The sequence below is a fragment of the Octodon degus genome, unplaced genomic scaffold (genome assembly GCF_000260255.1).
Source record: "Octodon degus isolate 3935 unplaced genomic scaffold, OctDeg1.0 scaffold00018, whole genome shotgun sequence".
Taxonomy (NCBI): Eukaryota; Metazoa; Chordata; class Mammalia; order Rodentia; family Octodontidae; genus Octodon; species Octodon degus.
This window is the reverse complement of record NW_004524594.1, coordinates 13,170,007-13,186,473: the sequence shown is the minus strand read 5'-3', so window position 1 is coordinate 13,186,473 and position 16,467 is coordinate 13,170,007. Positions and strand designations below refer to the sequence as shown.

The window sequence follows — 16,467 nt, the reverse complement described above, 5'->3', positions numbered from 1 at the left end:
TGCCCTCCACCCAGTTTAATCCCCTTATGCCTGAGAAAGTCAAGAGCTGTCCTTTAACATACCTTTAGCTCCCTGGAAACCACCTAAGTCATATGAAACACTAAGACAAGTACTTCCAGTGATTTGGTCCAAACACCTCTACTTTGGCCTACCTAGACATTAAACCAAGAGATGTTTTTCCTCTGTTGGATTTATTCAGAATTCCTCAAATCTCTGTCTCACTTTGTTATACAAATGGCACTGCCATAGAACTTGGGTACGAGATACAGGTGGCCACGACAGGAAATGGCACTGGCCTGGAGGCAGGACGGGCTTGGATGAGAGAGGAACATCCAGCAGTAAAGGTGCTTGCATCACAGAGGAGGCCTTTTCCAATTGCACACAGATCATGAGGTCAGTTATTCCTGTTCAAAACAGGGAAGATGTTCATCCCTCTCCACCTGGAGCAAAAAGACCAGGACAAAGGCAGGAATCATCTTTGAATAAAGTCAGGACCCACTCTGTTATTTTGGGGTCTGCATTATTGTCCAGGGATTGAGGTCCTGGAAGCATGGTCCCTAGTAGGCAGCGTAGAGCTGGTGGAACCTTTAGGAGGTGTGGTCTTTGAGCTCCTGAACGGACTCATCCTAGTCGTACCATTAGGTTGACCCCTGGGTTGGGTTGAATCTTACAGAAATGAGTCAGATCTATCAAAAGTAGCTTTTTTTCTTTTTCTTCTTTTGAGACATGGTCTCCCTATGCAGCTCAGGCTGGCCTTGGCCTCACTTTGTAGCCCAGGCTTGCCTCAAACTCATAAAGATCCTCTTACCTCAGCCTCCCAAGTGCTGGGATTAGAGCTGTGCACCACCATACCCGGCTCATGAAATGAGGCTATTGCACATGCTTGGGGTCTTCTAGAAGCAGCCACTTCACACCCTCTCCACCATGTAGTAACACCTCCATGGGACCCCCACAAAAACACTGGCATCAGCATCCTATATCCCCCTCTTGTACCCCAACCCCCACAATCATGAGGCACATAAACCTCATTTTCTACATTATCCTCATGTAGTTTCTGACACAAATCAGAGTAATACCCATCTTTTCTTTCCTTTTTACAAAAATTACCAGTAAAGAAGAAAAAATCATCAGAAATAAAGTAGGCAGTCTATTCAGTTACAGAAAAATAAACTAGAGGCTGTTCTACAGTTTGTGAAAAAACCTAATATCAAAGGATGTAGCTATTTCAACACAGAATTCTGTGGACTTAAAATATATAAACTATGGAGTCAGCACAGGAAAAATACTTTATTAAATACAGGAAAAGACATTCCTTGGCCTAAGCTGGACTCAGATTTTTTCAAGGTGACAAGGAATTGTGTTAAAGAGTACAGTGGTACATCACGGTTACAGTTAACAGATACTGAGTGGTGGGGACTAAAAAGACAATTGTGTTTACAAACTTGAGCTTCCTCAGACTCTACGCAATTGGGCAAAAAGTATCAAAAGGAGAAATATCTGAGCCAGTGATTTCCTTTCTAAAATGTATCCTAAGGAAATAAAGAGACAAGCTATTATGGATATATTTATAAGACATTGACAATAGTGAAAAAAATAGAAACAAGCTAAGTATTCAACAATAGGAGATTGAATTTTTAAAGGAGTGGTACATCCACAAAGGGGAAACCATATACAACTATTAAACAAATGAACAGATGTGTAGACACACGCTCATAATACATTGCTAAGTGAAAGAAGTTAAATTGTGAGACAATCTACAGGTTCTGCTCCCAATTTTACAAAAAGGTGTAAATAAGCATCTATAATAAAGTATCCCAATATTAAAGGTTTTTAAGAGAGGGTAGTGAGATAATTAGTGTTATAGCATTTTGAAATCTTGTTAAGGTCTACCTGATAGAGATTTCACATAAAATGAATAAATTTGTTATGGATGAATTTTCCATGCTTACAGAATGCTGTTAGTATGGCTTACTCTTATGATATATAGGTATATCCTTATATCCTTGAAAAAGCAGAAGCCTGCCAAAAAAAGAGCATTACAAACAGTAGCAGCAAAAAACAGAAGTGTTTCTAACTACAACACTTGATTTCTTTGAAAGATAATCACATGGGCATATTTAGTACCTAACCACATTCTATTTGTTATGTTTTACTTGGAAGATACAAGTCTCTTTTCCATGGCACCCATATCTACCTACCTATACTCCTAGTAACTCCTATTTTATTTTTCTCAGTCACTCAAACTCCTCTTATCCATCCACAAGGAGATAACTAATCAAGTATCTCTTAAAATGCTTGAGACACTAAATCACTGATTGCTAAGGTTAAGCCAGATAACTTCACATAAAAGACATTACAGCCCCTTGGGGGATAAAAGAAACAGTGCTCACCTAGCCCATCCCTTCCTTCCAAGACTTGGGGTCTTCCATGGTGTTCATGCCTATGGCCCCTGACCTAGACCTATATATCTTTTCTGCTCCCTGGCCCTCTGCCCACTTTGTCTTTCACAATCAGCCCAACCTTTAGACAGTTTCAGAGAAGGAAGGAAGGAAGGAAGGAAGGAAGGAAGGAAGGAAGGAAGGAAGGAAGGAGGAGAGGGAGGGAGGAAGGGAGAAGTAGGGTACTCCTTGCTTGGGGATACCTTGATATTAGGGGGTTATGATAAAAAAGATAAATAGTTGGTCTTTATTCCAGATTATTGGCACACAACTCTTAAAATCCTTGGGATCTCAGTTCAGTGATAAGCATGTCAACTACTTTGGCTATGATACGTGTCTTTGTATGTTAATGAGTTCAGAGATGGGGACTGGTCACCAGAAAAACCAAGAGTTGCGTGTTCAACTCCAACCCAAATTCTTCAAGGAGGGGAGAGTCTGGATCTGGTGCTAGGCACCAAAAGTCAATGACTCAATCCATCACGCCTACATAGTGAAACCTCCATGATGACCTCCAAGTAGTGGGTCTGAGGGGCTTCTAGGCTAGCGAACACACTGTGGTACAGAGGATGCTGCATCCAGAAAGGGCCTTGCCCTATCTCTCCTTGACTATTTTTGAGCTGTAACCTTTATCATAAAGCAATAAACACTCGGAAAGTGTTTCCATCAGTTCTGTGAGCTGTTCTACTAAGCCACAGAATATGAGGAAGGGGTCTCGAGAACCCTTGAGTTAATAACCTGTTGGTCAGAAGCATGAGAACCAGCCTAGGACTTGGGATTGGCATCACAAATAGGGTCAGACTTGGGGAGCTGGGCCTCTAACTTGTGGGACTGCTACTAACTCCAAGTACATAGTGTCAGAATTTTTTAATTTTTATTTATTTATTTATTTATTTATTTATTTATTTATTTAGTGGAACTGGGGATTGAACTCAGGCCCTTGCACTTGCCAGGTATGCGCTTTTTCTACTAAGCCATCTCCCCAGCCCCTCATAGTGTCAGAATTAAACTGATTGTAGGACACCATCCAGTCCAGTGCTGGAAAAGATACTAGCATTTGGAGTTAAAAGTGTAGTAAATTCGCAAAAACAGATGAAGGATTAAAAGCACAGAAATGAAAAATCTTTAAGCAAACCTCCCTGAAGGCAAACACAACACTCATATGATCAAAGAGCTCTGGGTCCACTTTCTAATCTTATCACTCAAGAGCTCTGCAAGAAAAGCTACGCAAACATACCTGTGGGTGTACACCACATGTTAGCAGCCCAATTCACAAAGTCAGGAGATTGATGGAAAACCCAACCTAAGTTCAACAAACTAGAAGTGACACAGAGGTGTAATTCCAAGAAGAACAGTAACAGTCACCCTTTCAGGGAATCTTCCAAGTCCTGGGTACTACACTGAGTGCTTCACACATGTCTTGCCTTAATTCTTTCCAAATTCTATCAAGTGATACTGTCTCTATTCAGCACGGAAACTGAGTTTCAGAGAAGCTAGTTAACTTCTCAAATTTTGGGGGTCTTTCTGGTTATCAAATGCATCTTTTTAACTGCTGTATGATACTAACTCCCAAGAGCTATTTTATACAAAAGATCTCTTTACAACAATATTCTAATACACTGCCCAAAGGCGGGTCCTCTTGTTACCCCCCCTCCAGCTTTAGCATATTCATGATCACAGCAAGTACTGCATAAAAGCCTGAACATAGGTGGCTTCCATTTAGAACTAGTCCTAGCCACAGAATTCACAGGGTCCAGTACAAAAACCTTGAGACCCTTTTGGTTAAACATTTCAACACAGCAACAGCCAAACATTAAACCAAGGTCTGCCCGGGTCACACACCCCTGAATCCCATCTGCTTCCCTGTGTTCCTGGATTTCTGGCCAAATAATCTAAAACTATCTTGAAGGAAAAGCCAGAAATTCTTATGGCAAAGGACTCATCGACTGCTTTCATCTATTTATTCGATAAATAACCTGTGACCCATGACATGAGATCCTCCAAGGTTAATTTTAAATGCCTCCCCTTGAGACGCTAAAGCCACAGCTGGAGAGGGCTGTGATTTCCCTGCTGCCTTAAGACGTGAGCACGGGGTCACATCAGCAGCTTAGCTCAGAGGCCACAAGCAAAGTCCCCATTAGACAAATGTATGGACACAGATCTATCCTTGGCTTCCGTGGGACTGTGTCGTTTCATAAAAATACAGTGTTTTCATGTCTACTTTTTTTACCAGTTGGGTTGAAACACAGGCTAGAATTCCGGGGTTGGCTGGCTGGTTGTCGTTGCGAAAAGAATTTCTCCTCATGCTTCCATTCTCTGGTTGTTTATTCTGGGAACTTTCCAGCCCTTTCAAATGTTCTCTTTAATCCCTCGAGTACCTTTCCCTCCTGCTTTAAAGTCCCCTTCTGTCCTATGGTGGCTCCTTCATTTTAGCAAGTTTGTCAGTAACCAAGACAAAACCCTCCTGGACATACCTGAGCTCCAGATCCAGCAGACCTTGTTCAAACCCTGCTGCTGACTTCCAGGGAGGATGAGGACAGGGACAAGGAAGAGGCCCTGGGGACAGAGTGGTGAGTGGCGACTGCTGTCCACTCACCACAACCCCGCTCAGCCCAGGTGTCCCACGTGGCCTTGGCCCAGACTGCTCTGGGTCTCTGGCTGATTGAAAAAGACCAGGTCACTTGGAATGTAAATAATCAAAGTCAGGGCTTCCCTTCCTAAAAATTCAGGCAAAAGCTGGTGTTGGCCCGGGAAAAGGCGATTCACCCTCCGGCTTTTTCTTCACAGTGGCAGGAAAATCCCCAGTGCCCAGCTGCTGGCCGTAGGACTCCACCACGCCCCCTGCTGGAAAGACTGGTTAGGCCGTTTGGATTGCTGAACAATTTTGAATACACTAAACAATCCTGTATACTGATGCTGTGATTCCACGTTGTGCGTTAAGGTCCACAGTTATTTTATGTTGACAGTCTTCAGAGGCAGAGAGAAAACAGAGTAAGAGAGAAAAAACTGTGGTCTTTAGATGCTTTGCTTTCACAGCTGACAAAGACTTTTGTATCAGAGGAGACTAGAATCTGCTTTGCTTCTATATTCATTGCAAAAGGTATAGTTTGGATGTCCTGGCTCTGGATCTAGGTGGAAACTAGCATTCACCCTAAGGATGGGTGCAGCTAGAAACTGTCCCCTAAGACTCAGGAAGTTGGTCCATGCATTGGTCCTTTACCCAAACACAGGACCCACACTATAAGGCACTCAGAGCTCAGAAAGAAGATGCCTCACAGATCTTATTCTGTTATCCCAAAAGTATTCAACAAACACTCACCCCCCAAACATGGTCTATTACCAGAAAACTACAGAAAAAAAAATCTCCACTTCTAAAAACATAGCAACATTTGTATTTCTTGTTTCTAGACCTGCAGGAGGCCACAGTAGGGGAATTCTGTTGGGAATGATTAAATGCACTAAGAATCTCTCTATAGTTAAAAGCAACCATTGAACCACAATGCTGTCAGCTGCTGGTAACTTGCTGTTTTCTAAATCAGTGGTATAAGCACTTGATCTATCAAGTCTTGAATTTTAGTCACCGATGCAATCTAAAACTCATCTTTCACCTGGATCCCTTTCTTGTCTCAGAGTGTCATGTTCATTTTAGCTTCTCCTTGTTTCCTCTTACAAAGAACAAGGAAAAGTACTAGACAGACACAAGTCTGAGTGGAAGCAGGTGGTCTTACAAAAGACTCAAAAGATTTCCCTCTGATATGTTTCACTGTATCTTACAAGAGCCATCGATAGGAGCTTGCGGTCTTCCCCAGATAGCAGGAGGGGGACATGATTGACTATGACAAGGGTCCAGCTTCCCAAGTGAGCTACTCCTTATCTGATTATTCTTATAAACTACTTGAACCCCATTAACTCACACCAATCAAAAAGCTGATTATTAGCTGGGGGATGGGGATGCTCCGTGGACCACCAGAACCTTACAAAGAGGACCAGCTCCTAAAGATGCCAAAGGGTATGCCTTCTCAGCTCTGGCCCTATTGCTGTCTTCAACCTGTTCCCAGTCCTCTCCATGCCCTTGTATGTCTCTTTCAAAAAGTAGCAATGCAATTACACGAACATTTATTATGATAATGATAATGTGGTGGCACAGATAAATATCACTGGAGTCCCGATCCTCGAGAGATACCAAGAGAATAAGCGAACAGAAAGAAAACACTTGGTGCGCACTATTATAACGAAGTGCTAAAAGAGAGCTGAACAAGACGCCATGGGGACAGACTCTCTGGAAGGGGCCCAGCTTAAATGTCACCTCTGTTGAGAATCTACCCAGGCTGGGGTGGAGGAATATTCAGTGAGTGGTCGCTGAGCACACCCGGTTAAGATCTGGGATGACACAGTGATCAACTAGCCTTCCATGTGCTCGCAGGCCAACGAGGAGGCAGAGACAAACAGGATAAAATTTAAAATATTTAAAAGTTGTAATAGGTATGAAGGAAGCAGTTAAGGCAAACGTTATAGTTTTGACCCAGATGTTCTCCCTCCAAACTCAAGCAATCATAGGTATGGATTTTGGAAAGTGGTTCGATTAGAGCAGAGGCTGTAGTTGGCTTGCTGTTAGGATGTATGGTCTAGGGGAAGACGGGGGCTACTGCAGTCAGGGCCTGGGAGGGTCTATTTCCCTGCCCCATTCCTGTCTTCATTTTCTTTATTTCCTGAGTGCGATGACAGGAGCAGCTTCCCCCTGCCCAGGCCCTTCCACCACACCTTCCTGCCTTCGAGCAGGCTGACACTGGACTAGAAATGTGATTCAACATAATCTACTTTCCCTTTTATTGCTGAGGGTCAGGTATGGTGTCCCTGCGGCAAGAAAGTATCTAACAGAGGGAATGAGGTGGGACTATGAGACAGAGGCCTCTCTCAGATGAGTGGAGAGAGGAGGCTGTTTTTGGAAAGTTTACTGATGCTGAGAACGAGAGGATGCTCTAGGGGGCTGGACGTTGGGATGGGTGGTGGGAGACGGAGAGTAGAAGCTCATCTAGGAGAGAGCATGGGTCCTAAGGAGGTGGCAGTGCACAGGGCCTTCTGAAGAACTGAAAGAGTAGACACTGTGTAGCTCCCAGGACGGCCATGATACTTGTCAGAGCTGATGTGACAGATGTGGCAGTAGAGAGAAAGAGCTGGATTCAAGGTTCCTTTTGAAAAGACAACTAGATAAGCTGATAGGTTGGGGCTGATGGAAGAAAGAGCACTAGGAATGATACATATGTATTTGATTTTGATTACTAGATGGATGGTGATGCCATTTGCTGAGGTACAAGAAAGTTGGGAGGGGATAAAAATGATTCTGCAGGAAATAAAATCAAGAATTTAGTTGTAATTTCCAGATGCTTATGCACTGTACAAATGGAGACATCAATTAGGCCCAAGGATTTATCAATTTGGAGATGGAGGGAATAAAATCTGAGACAAAAAACACACAGTGAAGGCATATCAGGATACATGTGGTATATACAGGGAATATAGATATCAGGAAATACAGAGTCCAAGAGAAGACTGAGATAAAGAATGAGTCCCAGGAAGCTCCCCAAGGTACATAATGATACAAATGAAGGGTTCAGGGGAAGAAGAAAAAGATTTCAACATCTGAGGCATAGGAAGTCATAGAAGGCAAATCTATGAGAAAACATCTGCCACCATCAAACTATCCAAATCAACTCGCTGAGTAAGGAGACTACAGTAGTAAGGCGAGCTGGCCAGCCCATCTGTCACACAAGAGATCTTTGGGACTGACTGCGTGGATCTGGCAATGTGAGCAGGTGACCTTTTCCTCCTTCTCTGTTCTGAGTTGTCCTTCCCTGCACTGTAGGATAAAAAAAAAAAAAGTGTAGGAGGCTTTGGCTGAGCGCTCCGAGAGTCACACCACCCTCTCTGCTGAAGACCTCCACACAAGCAATGGGTCGCGTCTAGCTCCGAATCTTTCCTTCACCAGCTCCTTCCAGAAAGCGTACGCAAGAGGTCTCTCCACTAATCAAGCCTCTCCCTTAGCGTACGAACGTGTCCAGATTGCACTTACCTGCAAACCAAGACAATGCCCTAATGTGCAATCCTGCTGTCCCCGACAGCTCATTTCCTATTCCTATCTTCCCCTTGACGGCCACTCTTTTATAAAAGCTTGCATTTATCTGCTCCCCACACATCCTCAGCCTACACCCACATGCAGGTGGATGCCATCACTTCGCTGACCCTGCCTCAGCAGAGGCCACTGGTGGCCCTGACATGGACTAACCTTGGGACCACTTTGCAACATGTACATCATTTGTTCTCCCTGGAGCACGGAACACTGTCGGTTACCCCAGGACACCTGCTCCCTCCCGACTCCCCTCTTTCCTTCCTGGCAGGCTGTACACCCTCAGTCACCTTCTTCTCCCCCTATTAAAAGACACTGGAATTCCCAGGATCTTCTTCTATCTTTGTGATCTTCTGAGCTAGCTCACTCATTTCTATGCTTATAAATACCGCACCCGGCAGTCCCAGTCACTCCTGTGGGCTTCCTCATCTGATACCCTGCCAAAGTAAAAACTCCAACCCAGCATGCTTGAATGGAGGTCATCCCTCCTTCTTCCAATGTGCCATTTCTCTCTGGAATTCCTTTTCTGCATCCACCCCATCCGCCTACTGGCTTAAGCTAGAAACCTAAGAGATGGCACTGGGCCCTCCTTCCTGCACCCTCCTCTATGCATGTGGTCACTTCTCATTTCCTGGAAGTCTGGTAGCCCGCATCCATCCCTCTGCCCTAATGCAGGCATTATCTCCCACCTAAATTACTGCTGCTGTCTTCTAACTGGTCTTAAAGCCCCCATCTCCTTCTCCCCTTTCATAGTCCACCCAACATTCTTCTAACAACAAAGACTCTTTGAAAACCTAAAGTTCTGTCAGTCAAGGAGTTGTCAAGTGAATTATTATATAGCCATATAGCAGCATATTATAAGATGTTATGTGTTATTTATTTTTATATAAATATATGTGTATATACATACATACAGCATGCTAATATACCTAGAAGTATTAAATGAAAAGCAAATCATTAGCAATAGTCTTGGTCTGGGAAGATAGCTCAGCAAGCTAAGTACCTGCCTGGCAAGTGTAAGGACCTGGGTTCAATCCCTGGTACCGCATGCCATGCTGGCTACGGAACTCTGGCTGTGTTGTGCCAGGCACCAAAACAAGGCATGGTGGTGTACACCTGTAATCCCAGCACTGGGGAGGCTGAAACAGGAGAATCACTACATGTACATCATCTGAGCTGTGTAGTGAGACCCTGTACCAAACAAACAAACAAACATCTGTATAGGACAGTTAGGGTGAACCTTTTAGAGCTTTCAATGGTACAAACAGCCTGCTGGACACAATTTGTGATAGCCAAATTTTGGAAACAATCAAAATGCCCGTCACCTGAGGAATGCATAAAACAGATGTGGTATTTTCATACAATGGAGTATTACTCAGCTATGAAGAAAGACAAACTCGAAACCTTCATAGGTAAGTGGATGCAACTAGAGGCTATAAATCAGACCCACATGTGAAAATACCATATTGTCTCCCTAGTGTAAGAACCTGAAAGAAGAAATAAAACCTGAAAGGCATAACAGATATAGTAAAACGGAAAGAAATTGAACTTAAGGATTAAACAACAAAGATGAGCGAAATGAAAAAAGATATGAAGATAGGAAAGGACATGCAAGTATATATACAGAATGGTTGAGATGAATGTGTTAATAATATCTGTCATTTTTTTGAAAATAGCAGCGAATTGTGTAGAATTTTCACCTTCACTAACTCAGTGCTGATATCTGCAATCTAAGCAACTACACAGAGGACAGCAACGTGAACCCACGCTTGAATACTTCTCATCTTGGTCTTCTAAATGTGTACCATTTCTAATGTCTTATCAATCATTTTTATACCTTAGTTAATACAAAAAAAATTTAAAAAGTAAAAAAAAGCAAAGACAAGAAAAAGAAAATTAAGGTTTCTTGAAAGCAAGCAGTAATAGTCAATTATTTTCTCAATCTTGCATAACTCTATCTGTATTTGCTCAGATTTGATAATAAAAATAGATAATTGAACAAACATTGTCAATTAGTTATGCTTGTTTTGAAAATTTGTAACATATATATTGCTGTATGTTACCCTGACCCTGTCTTTGTTTCTGCTATTTGTTTTTGCTTTTGTTTTTACTCTTCAAAATAAAATTAAAGTCACAAAGATCTGCCCCCTGTGGCCTGGGTGCCTTAGGTTCACCACCACAGGTACAGGATGATCCAATTTGCATACCAGAGCTAGGATGTTTAAATGTGCACAGAGAAATGTTTCAAAAGATAGACCAAAAAATGAACAGGATTTCAGGATGACAGAATTGAGGGGAAAGACTATTTATTCCATAATATTAGTTTATTCCATAATATGTGAGGTTTATGCTTTTGTTTATAATAATGCCGTGGTTTCTTAATGAAAAAGAACCACTGCCCCCTGAGATAAAAAGTTTAAAAGTCTTGTTAAAATAACTCTTTGGGGGCCGAGAAGATGGCTCAGTAGAATAAGCACTTGCCTGGCAAGCGCAAGGGTCTGAGTTCAATCCCTGGTTCTGCAAATAAATAAATAAATAAATAACTCTTTGACAATGGCTAGGAAGTCCTTCAGACTTCCTTAGGTGCCTGACAGTTACGTTCTGTGTGCAAAACGTGTTTTCTAAATGTAGAGTGAAAGGCTGGCCTGATAACTCAGCAGATTTTTTTTTTTTTTTTCGCGGAACCAGGAATTGAACTCAGACCCTTGCACTTGCCAGGGAAGCGTTTATTCTACTAAGCCATCTCCCCAGCTGCTTAGGCAGATGCAGTGGTTCCACCCCTGGTGTGCTGTGCCAGCCCCACACCTGGGCCGTGCTGAGAAGGCCACTGAGACTGGGTGTGGTGGCACGCACCTGTAATCTCAGCTCTTGGGAGGCTGAAAAACAGACATCATCGCTACAAGTCCGATCGAGTAGTGAGACCATGAACACCCTGTAGACTCTTCCTTTAAAAATACAAAAAAAAAAACAAGGATAACCCCCAAAAAACAAAACAAAAAACTGTTTGCATTTTTAATCACATAACTTAATTCAAGCGGCTCATTAAAGAGCAGTTAGAAAGAAAAGCAAGCCTGCCAAAGTGTCATTAAAACTTGCTTTTCCTTTCTTTACTTATTTTTAATAATTCAAAATCTATTACAGGGATTACAGGCATGCGCCACCACACCCAGTATCAATTGCCATCTCAGCGGGGGTCGCAGGGCAGGCCTGGGGATCGAACCGCAGTCCCTGCGCCTGTTTGCAGGTGCTTTAATCCGCTGAGCTATTTGACCGGCCCCAAACCATGTTTTAGAATTTTCACAGTCGAGATCATGTACCGCTTTGATGAAATGTATTCACAGGCATTTTAAAAACAATAGCAACACAATTATAATCAGCGCCTTGATCTCAGAAAGCGGAGTCAAGTGATAGGAGAAAATAGAAGGAAACACGTGCAGAGGGCGACTCCATGCGGCCTTGAATTGTGCGCAGGTCTTCATTCATCTCTGAACATATCTTAATATTTACCATCCTATCGAGCAGACAAATGTCAGCACACAAACACTGTTGGCCAGAGGGGGACAGAATGCCTGATCCTTTGAAGAAATAGAACAGTGCCGTAGATATCCCAGAAAGGTCATCTAGTCCACTGCCCACACTCCCCCATGGGAAGAGAGAACTCCGTCGGAGATCGCACTTGCAAGAATATAGAAGCAGCAGCTTCGACACTGGAAATAGAAATAATAATTATACTCTGGTTCCCACATAATTATTCATTGCTCCTTCTGTCCCCTTGCATTAAGCTCACCACTCTAGGTAGCAATCAGGTTGACATAACTAAAGTTGACTTCCCTCTCCAAGGCAGTGATCTCAGATACTCATTTTCTCATTGGGTCAGGCAGCCTCAGAAGGACAGGAGTGGAGACAATGACTTCTGTCACCTGTCCTTGGTGCCTGTGTGGGTCACTACTAAGATAAAAAAGGTGAGAAGCCCCCATTCTTCCCCACAAGGATCCGCTTCTGCTTCTATTTTCTCTCTACCACTTTTTCTCTCTACCATTTTTCTCTCTAGCCTCTTTTGTAAGATATAGCTTTAATCTTCTGAGCTGCTATAGCTAATAAAATCCAGACACCAGCAGTTTACTCCCACCAATTATTTTAATGTGGCCGTGGCCTTCAGGATTGCTGTGTACATGTCAGCTTGCCAACTGAGTAGTTTTATTCGCTTGGCTTCTTTTGCTGGTTCTCTAAGAAAACCCTCTGGAAAGGATTCCTACAACATGCACTGTGATGATATACAAATAACCTTTTTATTATAACATGACAAGAACACTTAAGTTTTTTCAGCGATTTTTCCTTCTAATGAATTTGAAACATTTATGCAAATTTTTTTAAATATATATAATGTTATCTAGAATTCAAAAACCGATCTATGTATTTACAGTGCACAACACAATGCCTTGACATAGGTATCCATTACGGAATAGCTACATCAAGGCAATTAACATTCCTGTGGTGCTACATATGTATTTTGTGGCAAGAACATGTAAAATGTGCTCTTAGCAATTTTCAAGTGTACAATACATTCTTCCTAACTGTGGTATCCACATTGTACAACAGATCTCTGGAACTGACTCTTCTTACATCACTGTTTTTTCATTTCCTTTAACCAATCAATTATAGCATTCAATTATGGATGACAGCTTGATGGAGGCCTGGGTATTCAGATTGAGGCACCCACACTCATGATCTTGTTGGGTCGCCAGCGTATGAATTTGGAGTCTAAGTTGGATGTTGTCGTCAGGTTCCAGACTCCTAGGTCTCAACCAAAACATGAAGCTTCATTGGTTCAGCCTCTGGTAGTGTTAGTAAGCAACAGCTCTTAACTACCTCACTCCAAAACCTTGTCCTATACCCACCCACACCAGTGCCGCTACCCTGGCCCAGACACACCTCTGGCTATTAGTGCATGGAAGACTACACATCTTCCCTTGATGAGGAGACCATTCTAAAGTGCTATCCTTGCCCCAGATCCTCCTAAGGATATGCTGGGAACTTTGTAGTGACTGTTTCAGCCTCTCTTTTGCTCCCCCATGCTTCTCTTTTTCCTTTTTTTTTAAAAGGTCTCATTACCCTGCTCAGTCTCATAGTGATCCTTCTGTGTCAGCCTCCCCAGCACTGGGATTACAGATGTGCGCCGCCATTCTCAGTTTCTGGGCTGGCATGGCATGCAGTACTGGGGATCGAACCCAGGACTTGCACTTGCCAGGCAGTTGCTTAGATCTCTAAGTTATCTCCCCAGCCCCACTTCAGTCTTTCTGAGGGCTTCAAGCCAACAGCACAAACTTGTCATAAACCTCACACATTCGAATCTCCATCTCAGAGACTCTTCCACCCAATGGGCAACAATGCCCCCAGTTCAACACATGGAGGTCTGTGAAAAGAACGCAACTCTTTTCTGTAAATCTGTTCTCAGCCTCATAGATGAGCTTCTATAGATAATGAACTCTTCCTCTGCAGTGTGAGCAATCAGTCATGATCTGAAAAATCAATGATTCTTTCACTGCTATGATCCCATGACGATCTTCTATACAACTGCTGACTGATGACTCTGAATTCTGGAAAAACACTGGGGGAATAGATTCAGTCTTTAATTCCATTACTCTCTAATCCATTCTCAGAAATTAGTCCAATATTTATTCTTGACACTTTGCCTAGACCATATGTTGCATGGAAATATAAAAAACAACAGCTGAATGATCCTCTGGGTACCATCGCTCCCTAACTCCATAGGGTGTCTAAGATGAGTATTGTCAGTTGTTACCAATCCACCTCACAAGTTCTTCTGATTGCACTCTGCTTATGTTGACCTGTATTCACCAATAAAGCTGGCTACCGGATCTCAACTGTCTTTAACAAAGACTGAGATGCAAACAAAACCAATGGGCCTGCGAGCTAGCTCAGTGGACTAAGCGCTTGATTTGGCAAACGCAGGGACCAGGGTTTGATCCCCAGTCCCACATGCCACGCCAGTCCCACCGCTGGGGTGTGCTGAGCCAGTGACAGAGTCCAGGCATGGTGGCTCATGCCTGTAATCCCAATGGTAGGCAGTCTGAAAACAGGAGGATCACTATGAGTCCAAGCTGCATAGCGAGACCCTGCACCAAATACATAAATGAAGGAGAGAGAGAGAGAGAGAGAGAGAGAGAGAGAGAGAGAGAGAGAGAGAGAGAGAAAGTGAGAAAGAAAGAGAGAAAGCGAGAAAGAAAGAGAGAAAAAGAAATTTGGTCTGTACCAACTGGCTTTCCCAACAGAAGGGAATGCTTTGTCCTTTTTTCTGTCTTCTTTTTCCTCATTTTCTTTCATGCACTACCACTCCTTCCATTTGGAGTATTTTGGTTTAATGTCTATAAAAACATAGGACAATCGTTCTCAGTTACCTCAGTTCATTTCCATTCTCCTATTATGGTGGCATTTTCTTTAAATGCCCCATTTCCATTCAAATACAAACTTAACGTCTTTCTGGAATTATTCCTATCTTTCTTACACATAGCCATTCATTCATCATAACCTTGCTCTTCCGGGACACTCATGTGTCTTTCCTGTTTCTCAGATCAAAATGGTTGGAGACTCCCTGGAGCTAAAACAAAACTCAGCGCAGAAACACTGGTGTCAATGCCCAGCACCATAAAAAAAAATCAAAAACAAACAAGCATAAACAACAACAAAAGGAGTGGCTTGAAAGTTTAAGGAAATCTGGGTTCACTGCAAAATACACACAACATGAATCCCCATAGAATTAGACGACAATAGAGCAGGGAATCCAGCAGCACTAGAAAATCAAAACTTCTCTAAAATTCAGTTTCTCCATCTGCAAAATGAGCATACTACTCAATAGTTTTTCCAAGGATTGAATAAAGTCTCTTAGGGATAGTGAAACTCATTTGAATAAGTTCAAGTGGCTTGTCCTATTTACACCTATCTATAGTAACAATTACAAACACTCTTGATATATAGCAAGAACTCACTGTCACCAAATTCTGTTTGGTATAGAAACTTGTTCCTAATCACAAGAGGACGGATGCTGTGGAAATTGAGATTCTCTAAGGACTGAAGGGTTTCCAAAGGGAATTAGGCATTCAGTCTGGTCCCCACTGTGTGATATACAGAGATATGACCGCTGAAAGAAGTCTTCCTCGATGCAAAAGGTATCTCTAGGTCATCAGTGTTTGCATCTGTTGTGACAGCAACAAAAACAAAAACAAATCAGACTATTGCTGGAAGAATGGAGCCAATAGCTGTGTCAGGCATGTGGGTAAGTTAAGTCACAACCCTGAATAACCCTACTGGAAGGGGCTTCTAAATGCTCAGCCACATTTACCACTAAGGAGTACATACTTCAAACTGGCCCATGTCATCACAACCTGGGCTGTTCAAAGTTCTGATCTAGGGCCGGCCAGATAGTAGACTAAAGCGCCTGCTTAGGCAATTGCAGGGACCAGGGTTCCATCCCCTGAGTGCCGTGCTGGCCCTGCCCCTGGGGCATGCTGAGAAGATGACTGAGACTGGGCATGGTGGCGCGTGTTTGTAATCTCAGCACTGGGGAGGCTGAAAAATAGGAGGATCACCACAAATCTGATCTGTGTAGTGAGACCCTGTAGACCCTGTACTAAACACATTAAAAAAAAAAAGTTCTGATCTAGAAGGAGACAATGCTCTTCACCTCCTGACAAGTGATAGCCACAAAAGAATCACTTATTACAAACATCCTACTAAAGAAGATAAAGTAACAAGAACTGGCAAAAGGGTTAGAAAAGAAAAGTTGGGGCTGGGAAGATAGCTCAGTAGGATAAGCACTTGCCTGGCAAGTGCAAGGGCCTGAGTTCAATCCCCAGTTCAGAAGAAGAAGAAGAAGAAGAAGAAGAAGAA

General features: G+C 42.8%; 1 protein-coding gene across 1 annotated transcript in view; it reads right to left on the bottom strand.

The window, feature by feature from the left end:
• Nucleotides 1-4,951, bottom strand: part of Slc1a2 (solute carrier family 1 member 2) — a 132,542-nt gene extending 127,591 nt beyond the window's left edge. The window contains exon 1 of the mRNA XM_023710469.1: nt 4,910-4,951. The gene's annotated coding sequence lies outside the window, so the exon portion shown is untranslated. The remainder of the gene's footprint in view (nt 1-4,909) is intronic.
• Between the last annotated feature and the right edge of the window lie 11,516 nt (nt 4,952-16,467).